General features: G+C 36.6%; 1 long non-coding RNA gene across 1 annotated transcript; it reads left to right on the top strand.

Moving 5' to 3' along the window:
• Positions 1–10,006: 10,006 nt before the first annotated feature.
• LOC104606849 (uncharacterized) lies at positions 10,007–11,768 on the top strand. Its single transcript, XR_736844.2, has 2 exons — positions 10,007–10,276; positions 10,404–11,768. It is a non-coding gene; the product is annotated as an uncharacterized LOC104606849 (long non-coding RNA).
• The last annotated feature ends 207 nt before the right edge of the window (positions 11,769–11,975 follow it).

Raw genomic sequence — 11,975 nt, 5'->3', positions numbered from 1 at the left:
CTTTTCCTCTTTTTAGCCGGTGGATTATCAGTCTTCTGGTTAATCTCCTCTTTGGTATCGATGAACTGGTTTTCCAATTTAAGAAATTCGGTGATATCTTTTGGTTTGTTGGCTACCACATGCCACTTGAACTCTCTATGGGTGATTCCCTTCTTCGCTACTATGAGACACACCGTTGGATCGAGGTCCAATATCTATAGGCAGGTGTCGTTGAAGCGCTTGATGTAGCTTCTGATTGACTCCCATTCCCTCTGAACCATGTTCAGGAGGCTCTCTTGTGACTTCGGGCATTTCTTACTAGTAATGAAATGTGCAGTGAACAGCTCGGAAAACTGTGCCCAGCTCTTGATGGAGCCCGATGCAAGGTTCCTATACCAGGTCCAAACTACTCCCTCAATGTGGTGGAGAAGGCCATACACATGCAAGCTTCATCAACTCCGGCTAGGTGCATCTGAGACTGGAAAGAATCTACGTGATCATTGGGGTCGAATGACCCGTCATACTTGTCCAGTGGTGGAACCTTGAAGTCTTTCAGCATTGGGGTTGCTAGGAGCTTGGGAGACATAGGAGATGATCGGCTAAGCAAGGGAGGCACATTTCTTACTAGTAATGAAATGTGCAGTGAACAACTTAGAAAACTGTGCCCAACTCTTGATGGAGCCCGATGCAAGGTTCCTATACCAGGTCCAAACTACTCCCCCAATGTGGTGGAGAAGGCCACACACATGCAAGCTTCATCAGCTCCGGCTAGGTGCATCTGAGACTGGAAAGAATCTATGTGATCATTGGGGTCGAATGACCCGCCATACTTGTCCAGTGGTGGAACCTTAAAGTCTTTCAGCATTGGGGTTGCTAGGAGTTTGGAAGACAAAGGAGGTGACCGGCTAAGCAAGGGAGGCGCAGTCTTCATTTCTACCGAGCTCAATTCTTCCTTTTCCTTAACTTGTTCGGCTTGTTGGCTTGGCTTCGCTGGCGGGCTATTTCTGGCTGAGGAGCGTCAGTCTTGTGGCGTCGCCATTGTTGCTTCTTCACTGGCTCGGTGTTGGTGCTGCTGACCTCGGTCTGGTCTGGTATGCCGGCATTGTCATGAACATTGTCGCGGGGTGGGTCTTGGTTCCTTCTCGTCGAGTTCTCTTGATTGTGGAGTTCACACCAGCTATCACAAGGCATGGAAGGGACTGGCCTCGAGTTCGTGCCTCTGGCTCCAGGCTGGTTGTTATCTCCTCGCGATCAATTGTTCTCTTACTGGGAGTGTCGTGGCAGGTTGGACATGTAGATCTGGCTATCCTCAGGCCTATTTCTAAGGTTTCCTTGTGATACTGGGGGAGTATGTTGACCGTCCCTCCTCCCATGAGGTGGAGTCTGACCCCTTGGAGGGACTGGCACCTGTGAGGTCCCCTCACCCCGAAGGGGGGATTGGCGGATGTTCTGGCTGGTTCTGGGCCGGTTATGGTTCTGGCCCTATCGTAATCCTGGGTGCCGGGGTGGAATTGGCTATTGGTTCAGCTGCAGTGGTGGGAACTGTTGTTGATACTACTGGTATAGGTAGTACTGCTGATATTGTTGAAACTGTTGGACTTGTTGCATTTGGATCTGTATTGTCCGGACGCACTGAACAAGATCATGAAATTGGGAGCGCTCGACTCCGAGGGGGAACACGGATGGCTCAGAGAAATTCACGCCCACTGGGGGGAGCGGGACGCTCACCTACGTGGTGCCCTGCGATACAGATAGTGACAGGACCCCTAAAGCTATAAGGGGAGTAGTAAACTGGCCAATACATACAGTGGGGCCTTGGGGAAAGGTTGATCGCTCATCTTGCCCCCCCCCCCGGTTGCATTCAACTCGATGCTTTTCCCGGTGTTGCTAGAAGAATCCATTGAGGTTAGAGCGAAAACTAGAACTATAACTGGGATCAGGATGACCTTTCAATCGTTTCCCACAAACGACGCCTGGACGTACTTGCGTGGTGAGCTGGATCAATCTGCAAAACAGTGCTCAGAGGGACCGGGGTGGAAGACCCGGTGAGGTCACTCCGATGCTTAAGTTAGTAGTCTGTGTGTTTGTGAGCTAGAATGGATGCTAGAGAGCTTGAATGTGAGTAATCGCGCAAAGTTGGACCTTGGAGGGGTTGATGCCCTTATATAGCTGAGTTATCATGGGTCTGGCGAAACAGTTCTGGGATCTTCAGCCTGAGTGGATGAGATTCGTTTCAGCTTTAGTCGGGGGGTAACGTACCAGTCAATGAAGTTTTTCATCATCGCCCAATCCAAGCGGGGAGAGGATAAGGCATGCCGTTACGCGGCCCCGAACTGGCTTAGGCGCCAAGGTGCCTTTATGTCGAGGTGACTCTATGCCGAGGTGACTTTATGCCGAGATGGCTCTATGTCGAGGTGGTTTTATGCCGAGGTGGCCGAACATCCAAACTCTGAAAACTGCTGACTAGGCTCCCCTTGTTGAGTTGTCATTCTACAGGCAGATCGCGTCCACGTGACCTTTACTTATTAGCTCGTGCCAAATTACCCCTCATCAGATATAATCCATAAGCAATAAAGACATGAAAACATAAAATTAGGATCTTATATGGCTTGTATGATATATTAGACATGGATTCATGGTTCAAAGTATCCATACACCCCAATATGCTAAAAGAGGTGTATTTATTATCAACACTTTGAACCATGCATAATTTTTTTCAGTTTTTTTTTTAATTTTACAAGGTTAGCTTTATATTATCTGATTTTTAAAAAGATTTTTATAAAAACAGCTCAAAAGGGGGTATTATTACCCCAAATATACAATACAAGTTGGGTTAGAATCTTACCAAAGTAGTTTTGTACTGTTTTCCTTATCAAAATTTTCAATTTAGGAATACGAACCAACATTATTTTAAGAACAAGGCATTCCTATTCACTTATTGCACTAATATGCACTAGTGAAGAGTGACCATATATATGATGCATGTGCTTTAGAAGAAATAGAATATCAAGTATGAGATAACTAAGAAATGGGAATTATCAAAATAATAATAATAATAATAATAATATGGGCGAATGGGTAAGAATAAAGCATGAAAAATAAAGCAAATTTTCTTACACATTATGTATGCATTTGTGTATTTGTATGTTTATTTATTTGCTCATTACATTAATACATACAAATGAAGCCTTTTTTTGTCATAAATTTATTTTTGCCCCTATGTAAACCTTCAAATTCCACCTTAACAAGTTGAATAGTTGAGGCCTAAGCCTTAGACATTTTGAGGCCAAAGGCCCAAAGGCGCAAGTCTCAAATAATTCAAAGCCTAAGCCTTGTTGATGGGATGTAAGGCTATTGAGGCCAGGCCTTTTTTCATAGCCTCGCCTCAATAGCCTTTTAAACAATGGTCTAATATAAAGAATTCTTTAAATTGAAAAAGGCTTTTTTTTTGTATACAGAATGTGTAAGAAAAAACATACAAATACACAAATACACAAATGCATACAGAATGTGTAAGAAAAAGGCTTTTTTTGTCATAAATTTATTTTTGCCCCTATGTAAACTTTCATATTCCACGTTAACAAGTTGAATAGTTGAGGCCTAAGCCTTAGACATTTTGAAGCCAAAGGCCCAAAGGCGTAAGCCTCAAATAATTCAAGGCCTAAGCCTTGTTGGTGGAATCTAAGGTTATTGAGGCCAGGCCTTTTTTCATAGCCTCGCCTCAAGAGCCTTTTAAAACAATGGTCTAATATAAAGAATTCTTTAAATGCTTCAATCATGCTTGGCTCAACAATATCCTAACATTTTTGGAAAAACAAATTTGGCAAGCCTTCCGGCCTCAAAGCTTTTGAAATAGGGATTCTTTAATCTCTTCTTGACTTCAAGAAGAGGTCCCATGGTGCTTAATGTATATAGTATTAACCATTGAAACCGATAAAGGATTGAATGCAAAAATAGGTTTATGAGCAACTACATTAAAAACAAGAGGTTTTAAAATTAGTAAGACAAATAGAATATATGTAATGCAAATCTAATAATAATAGGAGTGCAAAATAGGGTACACTTGGGATTGGAGACCAAGAGATAACTTAATGTGACATGTTCCATTACTTTGATTCAATGATTCATAATAAAGGAGAGATTGAAGTGGATGTCGCCCATAGAACTAGAATTGAATGGGTGTATCCTGAGTCTTATGTGACAGGTAAGTACTACTTTGAATTAAAACGAAAATTCTATAAAGAGTTGCAAAGCCAGATATGTTGTTCATGTAAAATAATTGTAACGGAAATGTGAATGCTTAGATGGATGAATGGTAAAACTAGAAAAGATAGGTTAGAGATAGAAGTCATACGATATTGGAACCTAGGATTAGCCTTGATAAGTGATAAAGTGTGAGAAAGTAGATTGAATTAGATGTTGGACCACTATCAATGGTTGTAATTGAATAAACCAGGTGGGTTTTGTTTTTCTCTGACTGACAAGAGGAACAATAGGCAAGACGAGGCATAGGAGGAGTGGGAATTTATCTTTTTTCTCCCTTCAAGTAGTGAAGTAGCAAATATCCAAAGAATATAGGGCTCTTTGCTCTTGAATCTTGATAGAGTATTACTTTATTAGGGAGAGCATGGTATCAGGTTAAGTTATTAATGTGTGGCATTGGCAGCATTCCTTAATACAAATTCCTTCCTCCACATCACTAAACTAGAGCAAGTCATTTAGCTTAGAGGGGTGGGACTCCAAAATCCATAACCAAAGAGTGAGGGGCACAATGTGAACAAAAGTTACTTTCTATTCTTCTCAAACCTAAATCCAGTGCCAAATCTTTCAATGCTACTTTAATGATTTTGAAAACCTTATCTCACCCTCTATTCCTTTGATATTCTAGCTCCAAGAGCACTATGATCATCACTACTAGAGACCTGAGCAAAAATAGGAAACCCTTGCAAAGAGATTAGATCGGCACTGAAGCACTCCAGACTGTTCAAGCACTGAAGCATGCGAAGAATGATGATGAGTTTATTTGAGCTCATGATGGAATCGAAGGTTGGGTGGTTGGTTAAGTAAATACAATCGATGTTCTTCGAGAGATCCAAAGATGGACCGAAGAAGCCCTCTTAGCTCTCAAGGTTTTTATTTTTCTCTCGTTTCGATTCTTTCAGCACTCTTTTTCTTATCTGGATTTAAGAAATAATAGAGAGTACATTGTTTTGTTCTAATTTTAGTAACACTATTGTCATTAATGATTTATGTTATCTAAGCTTAGAGTTGGCATGCTTGTTTAATCCTTTACCTTGTTTTTTGGCTTTATCTTCCGAGTTGTTTTGACATGTAAGTTTGGGAAGAATACAAATAGAAATATGTATAGTACAAATACATACAAAATAACATAAAATATAAGGTTTGCACCTTACATATTTGTAGTAGTGGGGACCCGTGTGATGCACATGATTTGTTAAGCGAAAGCTAAACAATAGAAACACATCAAGGTATGCAATTGTTTTATATTTAACTTTTTAAATAACTAATAATTATTTATATTTAGGGTTCGACTATGATATCAGAAAGATATGATATCTGAAAAGTTTTTACCAATCAATTGGTATCATAAACATGGTAGCCAATCATGTGTTATTTATCAAAATTCATGGGTGGATTTTAATTAGTCAAAACTCTTTCGATACCATATCTTTCCCTCATAATGGATTTTCTCTTATATTTTGTATACTACTTTTAATAACTATTTTACAATACAAAAATAACAATAATTAAGTTTAGCTAGGGTTGTTCATCAAATTGATGAAACCGACCAACCCGACCAACTTGACAAGTTGGTCGTTTTTTCTAGTATTTCTGGTCGACTTTGTTTCAACAATTTCCCAACCTGACTAGGTTGGATCAATTTCATGTTGGTCATTTGCAAATTAACCAAAACTGTAAGACCTAACCATATATTTATATATATATATTAATATTTTATATTTTTAATATAGGAAAGTGGGAAAATTCCCATGTTTCTTAGTCTAAAATATTTTATGTCATAAATTTAATTTTTAAATTTATTTATTAATAATGCCATTGTAATTTTTTAATTTAATTTTTTTAAGTTGAAATCTTTTGAATTGACAAACCAAACCGAAAATCAACCTAAATTGATACAATCCGAGTTGGTCGGATTTCACTAATAGTCAGTTAGTTTCGAGTGACGAGCTCCCTAACCTGACCAGGTTGATTTTGTTGACCAAACAACCTACAACCAAACTGAACCAACCCATGAACACTCCTAGTTTCAGCTAAATTAATAGTCTAATATCTAATAAATGACAATAGTTTAATCTCCAATAATTATTAAAAATTTATAGCAAAAAATACACAATTATTGAAAATATATTGATAATAAAAATACAGTAAATAAAAATAAAAATACAATAGTTACAATAATTACTAAAAAATATTAAATTAGTCAATAAATAGTATAATATCAAATAATAGTTTAATATCTAATAAATATTAATCAATAAATTATAAAAAACTTATAATAAATACAATAAGTTCAATAAATTAAACTTAAAAATCAAATAACAATAGTTTAATCTCCAATAATTATTGAAAATATGTTTATAAAAAAAATAAGTAATTACTTAAATACAATATAATTATTAATTTTAGTATATATAAATATATATTAAGAGTTTAAATATTATTATTAATAAATATTAACTTTTTAAAATATTAAATTATTATTAATTTGAATATTATGTTATAATTATTTTTTAGTTGCAAGATCTTTTTTTTTAATTTATTACATAATTTTGTAATTTTAACTATTTAAAATCTAGTTATGTTAAATATTTTGTTAGTTAAAATATTTAGTTATTTAAATATTTAAATAATATATAAAATTTTTCATTATTTGAATTTTATTTATTTTAAAGTTATTTACATAATATTAAATATTTTGTTATATAATTATTTAGCTATTTATTATATTTTTTATTTAAGATATTCAGTTATTGAAATTTTTAAATAATATTTTGTTTTTAATATTAAAATTTTATTATTTGAATAACATTTAAATTGAATAATCTAGAAAACAGTAATTTAAATTTTTAGTACATAATTTTGTGATGAATTTTCTAAAAATATAAAATTATTAATAATATGAATATTATTAAATCTATTATAATTATATTTTGTGTTTTTAATTAATATTTTAATATTATTAAATAATTTTGTTAGAATATTTTTTAATTTTTTAATTTTTTAATTTTTTAATTTTTTAATTTTTTAATTCAAACTTTCTTTAGATAGATATAGAGATAAAAAGTGGGGGAGAGGATAAATAGGAATTAGAGATAATTTAGGAGAAAATGGAAGAGGTAGTTTAGGAGACATTTTAGGAGATGATGTTATCTAGGCGGCATTTGGCAAGTCTTTCCGTGTGGTCTTCTAGGCTTTAGCAAGCTTGAATGACGAAAAATTGGTCTTTTTTTTTTGTTTGGTAACAAAAAACCGGAAAGACGAGAAGATGCATGCAAGGAGAAATACCTTAAAAGACTGAAAATGCCGAATTTTGAGAAGCTTAAAATGAAGCTTTCTAGTCGTTCTTCATGATATAAAGCCTCTAAACACGTTTTTAATATCCCGGTAGACTGAGCTGCTTACCAAACAGTCTTTGTCTTTAAAGGCATGACCCCAAAAGCTCAATGTCTTTTGGCCAACTAAGCTACTAGAAGATCTTTCTAAAAAGACTTGCCTATGGCACATTGGTTATTGGGAATGAGAGAGAGAGAGAGAGAAATAGATTTTAGGCAATTTTTTATGAGGAAAGAGAACATTTCATTGGTTGTAATTGTGTGCTTTATCTAGGCTTCTTTCTCCGCTAATTTATGTTATGTGTGTGTGTGTGTGTGTGGTGGTGGTGGTGGTGGGAGCGGGAGGGGGGGGGTAAAAAATGAAAAATCTTGTTTAATTTTGTTTTGGATTTTAATTTATTTTGTTTTATGTCTAAATTTACTTTATTTGTACTGCAATCAAATAAAATAAGCTAAAATTTGAAACAAAAATAGGTGAATTAGAAGTGTAAAACCCTTCCTTTAGTGAGCAAGTGAAAGGGAATATTGAACCCAAAGGCTATGTTTGGTTGCCGTGCAAATTTATTTGCACTAGTACAAATGCATGAGAGTGCAAATGTAAAAAATGAAAATTCTTGTTTAATTTTGTTTTGGATTTTAATTTATTTTGTTTTATGTCTAAATTTACTTTATTTGTACTGCAATAAAACAAAATAAGCTAAAATTTGAAACAAAAATAGGTGAATTAAAAGTGTAATACCCTTCTTTTAGTGAGCAAGTGAAAGAAAACCTCCTTTCTTATTTTCTTCCTTTTCTTTTATTATTAGAAGGAAAGCAAAACTAAGGAAATGGAGTTACAAGGGGATATAACAAGTGTGTATGTTATCTTCGTCATAACAAACACACAATTAGGGCCCTATTAGGGTCTTTAGAGGGTGAGATGAATGAAGACGTATATATTTATGCATGCCATTTTTATCATAATCTAGTAAATAAATTTTGACGATTATACACGATTATCCTTCAATACCACTTTTTTTATATATGATTTCGTAGATTCTATTATAAAACAATTCTTAATATTAGCTGTTTAGACATGAATGGGTATTTTTGATGTACTTATTTTTTTTTTGGAAGAATGACTGATCAGTCAAGTTAGAATTTTTTAACCCCACCGTATAGGGGATGAATCTGGACCACGAATTGCTGCCAAATTGGGGGGGGGGGGGGGGGGGGTACTAGTAAAGTATGGGGGCTGTTATTTTAGATTTTTGCATTGGGCTGCAGTTAGACCTGATCATGGGCCGGCCTGGCCCCCGGACGGGCTTGAGAATGCATTTAAGCCTGCAAACTTGACCTTGGGCCTAAAAGCCCGAGCCCGACTATTTTGCGGGCCGGGCTCAGGATTTGTTAAAAAAAATTGGCCTGACCTTTGTATAAGTTAACCTAAATTCCCAAACTGCCTAACCCTAACCTTAACCCTAAATTCTTAAAATCTTTTCTTTTCATTATCATTTCTCATTCTCATACTCTCAATCGACTCTCATTTCTCCCCCTCAAACTCTCACAATCTGCGAACCCAACTGCACCTACGAACTTAGGCACCGACAACCAACGCCACCAGAACTAGATCATTTCTCTCTCTCTCTCTCTCTCTCTCTCTCTCTCCAGTCGGCACTGTTTTCATCTTCTATCATCTCATTCTCAATTCTCTCTCTTCTTAGAACTAAGTCTTCTATCTTCTTAGTTCTCTCTCCAATCTGTGCCACCAGAACTCAGGCGCATTGTTTTCACTCTACGAACTTAGGCACCAGTGGCTGGTGCCACCAGATCTAGCCTAGGTTGTCTCTCTCTCTCCGGCGGTGAGCTCTCTCTTTCTCTCTCTCTGGCCAACACTATTTTCATCTTATATCTTCTCACTTTCTTAGTTTCTATTCTCACTCTTAGATTCCCTGGAATCAGTAGACTCAGCCCAGATACCATTCTCTCAATCTCAGAGGGCATCGGCGGTGCTCAAACTCCTGGTCGGGCTTCAAGCTCGGGCCCGAGCCTGAAAAATTTCTATTAGTGAAGAGTAAAAGCCCGGCCTAACCCATAAACAGGTCTAGTTGCAGTGTACCTAACCCTTCTTATATTCCTTACATTTTTCATTTAATATAATCTCATAGATTTGCAAGATGCCAATCAGCTGATTGGTAAGGTCTATGGCTAGCTGTAGTCAGAAAAAAAAAAATCTAATCTGATAGGCAAGCGTGTATGTTATCACTTTTCCTTTTTAGTACCTTCACGGCTTCACCCACACCTTTCCGTTTCGCCAGCCGGTTGGTCTAGAGTTGACCCGGCCCAACCCTGGAAAAATGAAAAGCACATAGGCAAAATCGTCATTTCATGTTCCTGTAAGCCACAAGCCATAACCCGTGAAACCCTAATCCTAATTTCTATATAAATCCCTGTCCGCCCTCGCCTTCTTTCGTTCTCGGTCGAGCCTTGGGAGTAAAACCCTAGGAGATTTTTCAAGCTTTACGTCCTCTCTGCTTTAACTCTGCGACGAATTTTGCTTTCGTTTTCCTTCTGTTACTTCCTCACTCTTCGTTCTTCGTTGGCGTGTAGAACGAAGAAGTGCTGGTAAAGTGGCGTCTTGATGCGTATGTACGGAGTATATACGTTTCATGATGGAATGCTTCCTAAGGCCAGCCAAATCGAATGCTCGATCATCTGACCAGGTGAATTCCTTTGTTTAGTCTCACGGATTCTCCTTTGTCTCGATCTGATACATTTGCTCATGCAACTAGTGTTGTTTCATTTTTTACAGTTTCTTTTATTTTTGTTCTGTCTTCTGTGTGGTGGTAGTTCGTACTTGGAAGGGATTGGGCTGGTGATGTGGTGTGGAGGACGGAGGATTCATTCCTTTTCTGTGTGTGGTCTTCTATGGTTTCTCTACACCTCCCATAACCAGCTAAAGCGAATTTACAAGCCTTACCCCTATCCCGGATGATGCCCCTCCGAAAAGGCGTCGTCCCTGTCAAGACTTGGATACCAATTATTTTTTTTCAAGGTTGCAATTTTGCGTCTCTTTTAAGCTAATTTCTGTGTGTATTGCTCCATCTCTTCTATTTGAATATTCAGTGATATTTAGGTCGGCGATCCAGACATTAGTCAGGTATCCACCCTAGATCTATATGATCCAAATGGTTGATACAGTTACGCGTCTGGTAAATCAACGGTGTCCATCGTTGCAGGCGAGTTAATGCTTCTACGCTCTCGCCTGCTCCATTTGGGCTCCACATTTAAATTCCACTGTAACAACCGAATCACACTTCCTGGAGGTGAAACCCGATGAAGGGAGGTATTCGGTATTGATCTTGTTTCTTTGTTCTAAAGCTGAGCTTGGTTGCGATTCAAATAAATTTGCATTGATGCAAAACTATGAGAGTAAATAATTTGAATGTAAACTAATGATCTATTTTTATTTAACAAATGAAGCGAATTAAGACATTAAGCATAATAAAGTAGAAACTAAAATAAAATTGACGAGAATTTGCATTTTTTTCATTTGCACTCGCTTTTGAATTAATGCAAATAAAATTATACTTCAACTTGAAACAGTCAGTCTTTTTAAGTGCTGAAATGAAATCCAGAGTAGAAGATCAGTGGGGATTTAGGGTTTAAGGTTTTTTACTTTATGGTATTTCTTTTGGCTTGAAATAAAAAAGCATTAAGCGTCAATTTACCTTGTAAATTATTGCCGCACTAATGACCCCAAGATAAATTAATATCTTAATTAAATTAAATAAATGTTAGGTTTCAATGGATTGCTACTCGACTTGGGGGTGTCAATTGGACTGGATTTTATCCAATTCGGTTCAGTCCAATGTGAGTCCATTATAGATGGACCTTGTCCAATCTAGTCCAATGAATATTTTGGATCAATTTGGACTAGTCTAAAGACCGTTCAATCTGTTCAAATTCTTGTTAATTTAGATTGGTTTCAACTCAAACTTGGTCCATTGATACCTACCTGTTCTTATTTTTTATCAATGGATCAGATATTGACTCAATCCAATATAAATTCATTATGGATGAATCAGGTCCAATCCAATGTCATATTGATCCGTCCAATTTATCTAAATGGACTTTGATTTGGACCGAATCCAACCCAAAATCGGTTCATTGACACCTCACCAGGTTTCAATGATTTATTTTTTGAAATAAAAAGAAGTAACACCAAAGAACGAATGGCGTTAAGAGAAATTAAATTGTGAACATAAATTTACAAATTCGTTGCATTGATAGAAAATGACAGAAACTTGAGGTGAGTAATGACACCAATGTTTTTTTTTTCGCTTCAGTAATGACACCAATGTGGATGGTCTGGTTTTTTGACTTCAAATGAGCTGCCTTCAAATAAAACTGGCCAAGAGT

Source organism: Nelumbo nucifera, chromosome 6 (assembly GCF_055504915.1).
Source record: "Nelumbo nucifera cultivar China Antique chromosome 6, China Antique-T2T, whole genome shotgun sequence".
Lineage (NCBI taxonomy): Eukaryota > Viridiplantae > Streptophyta > Magnoliopsida > Proteales > Nelumbonaceae > Nelumbo > Nelumbo nucifera.
This window is presented reverse-complemented; position numbering and strand designations above follow the sequence as displayed.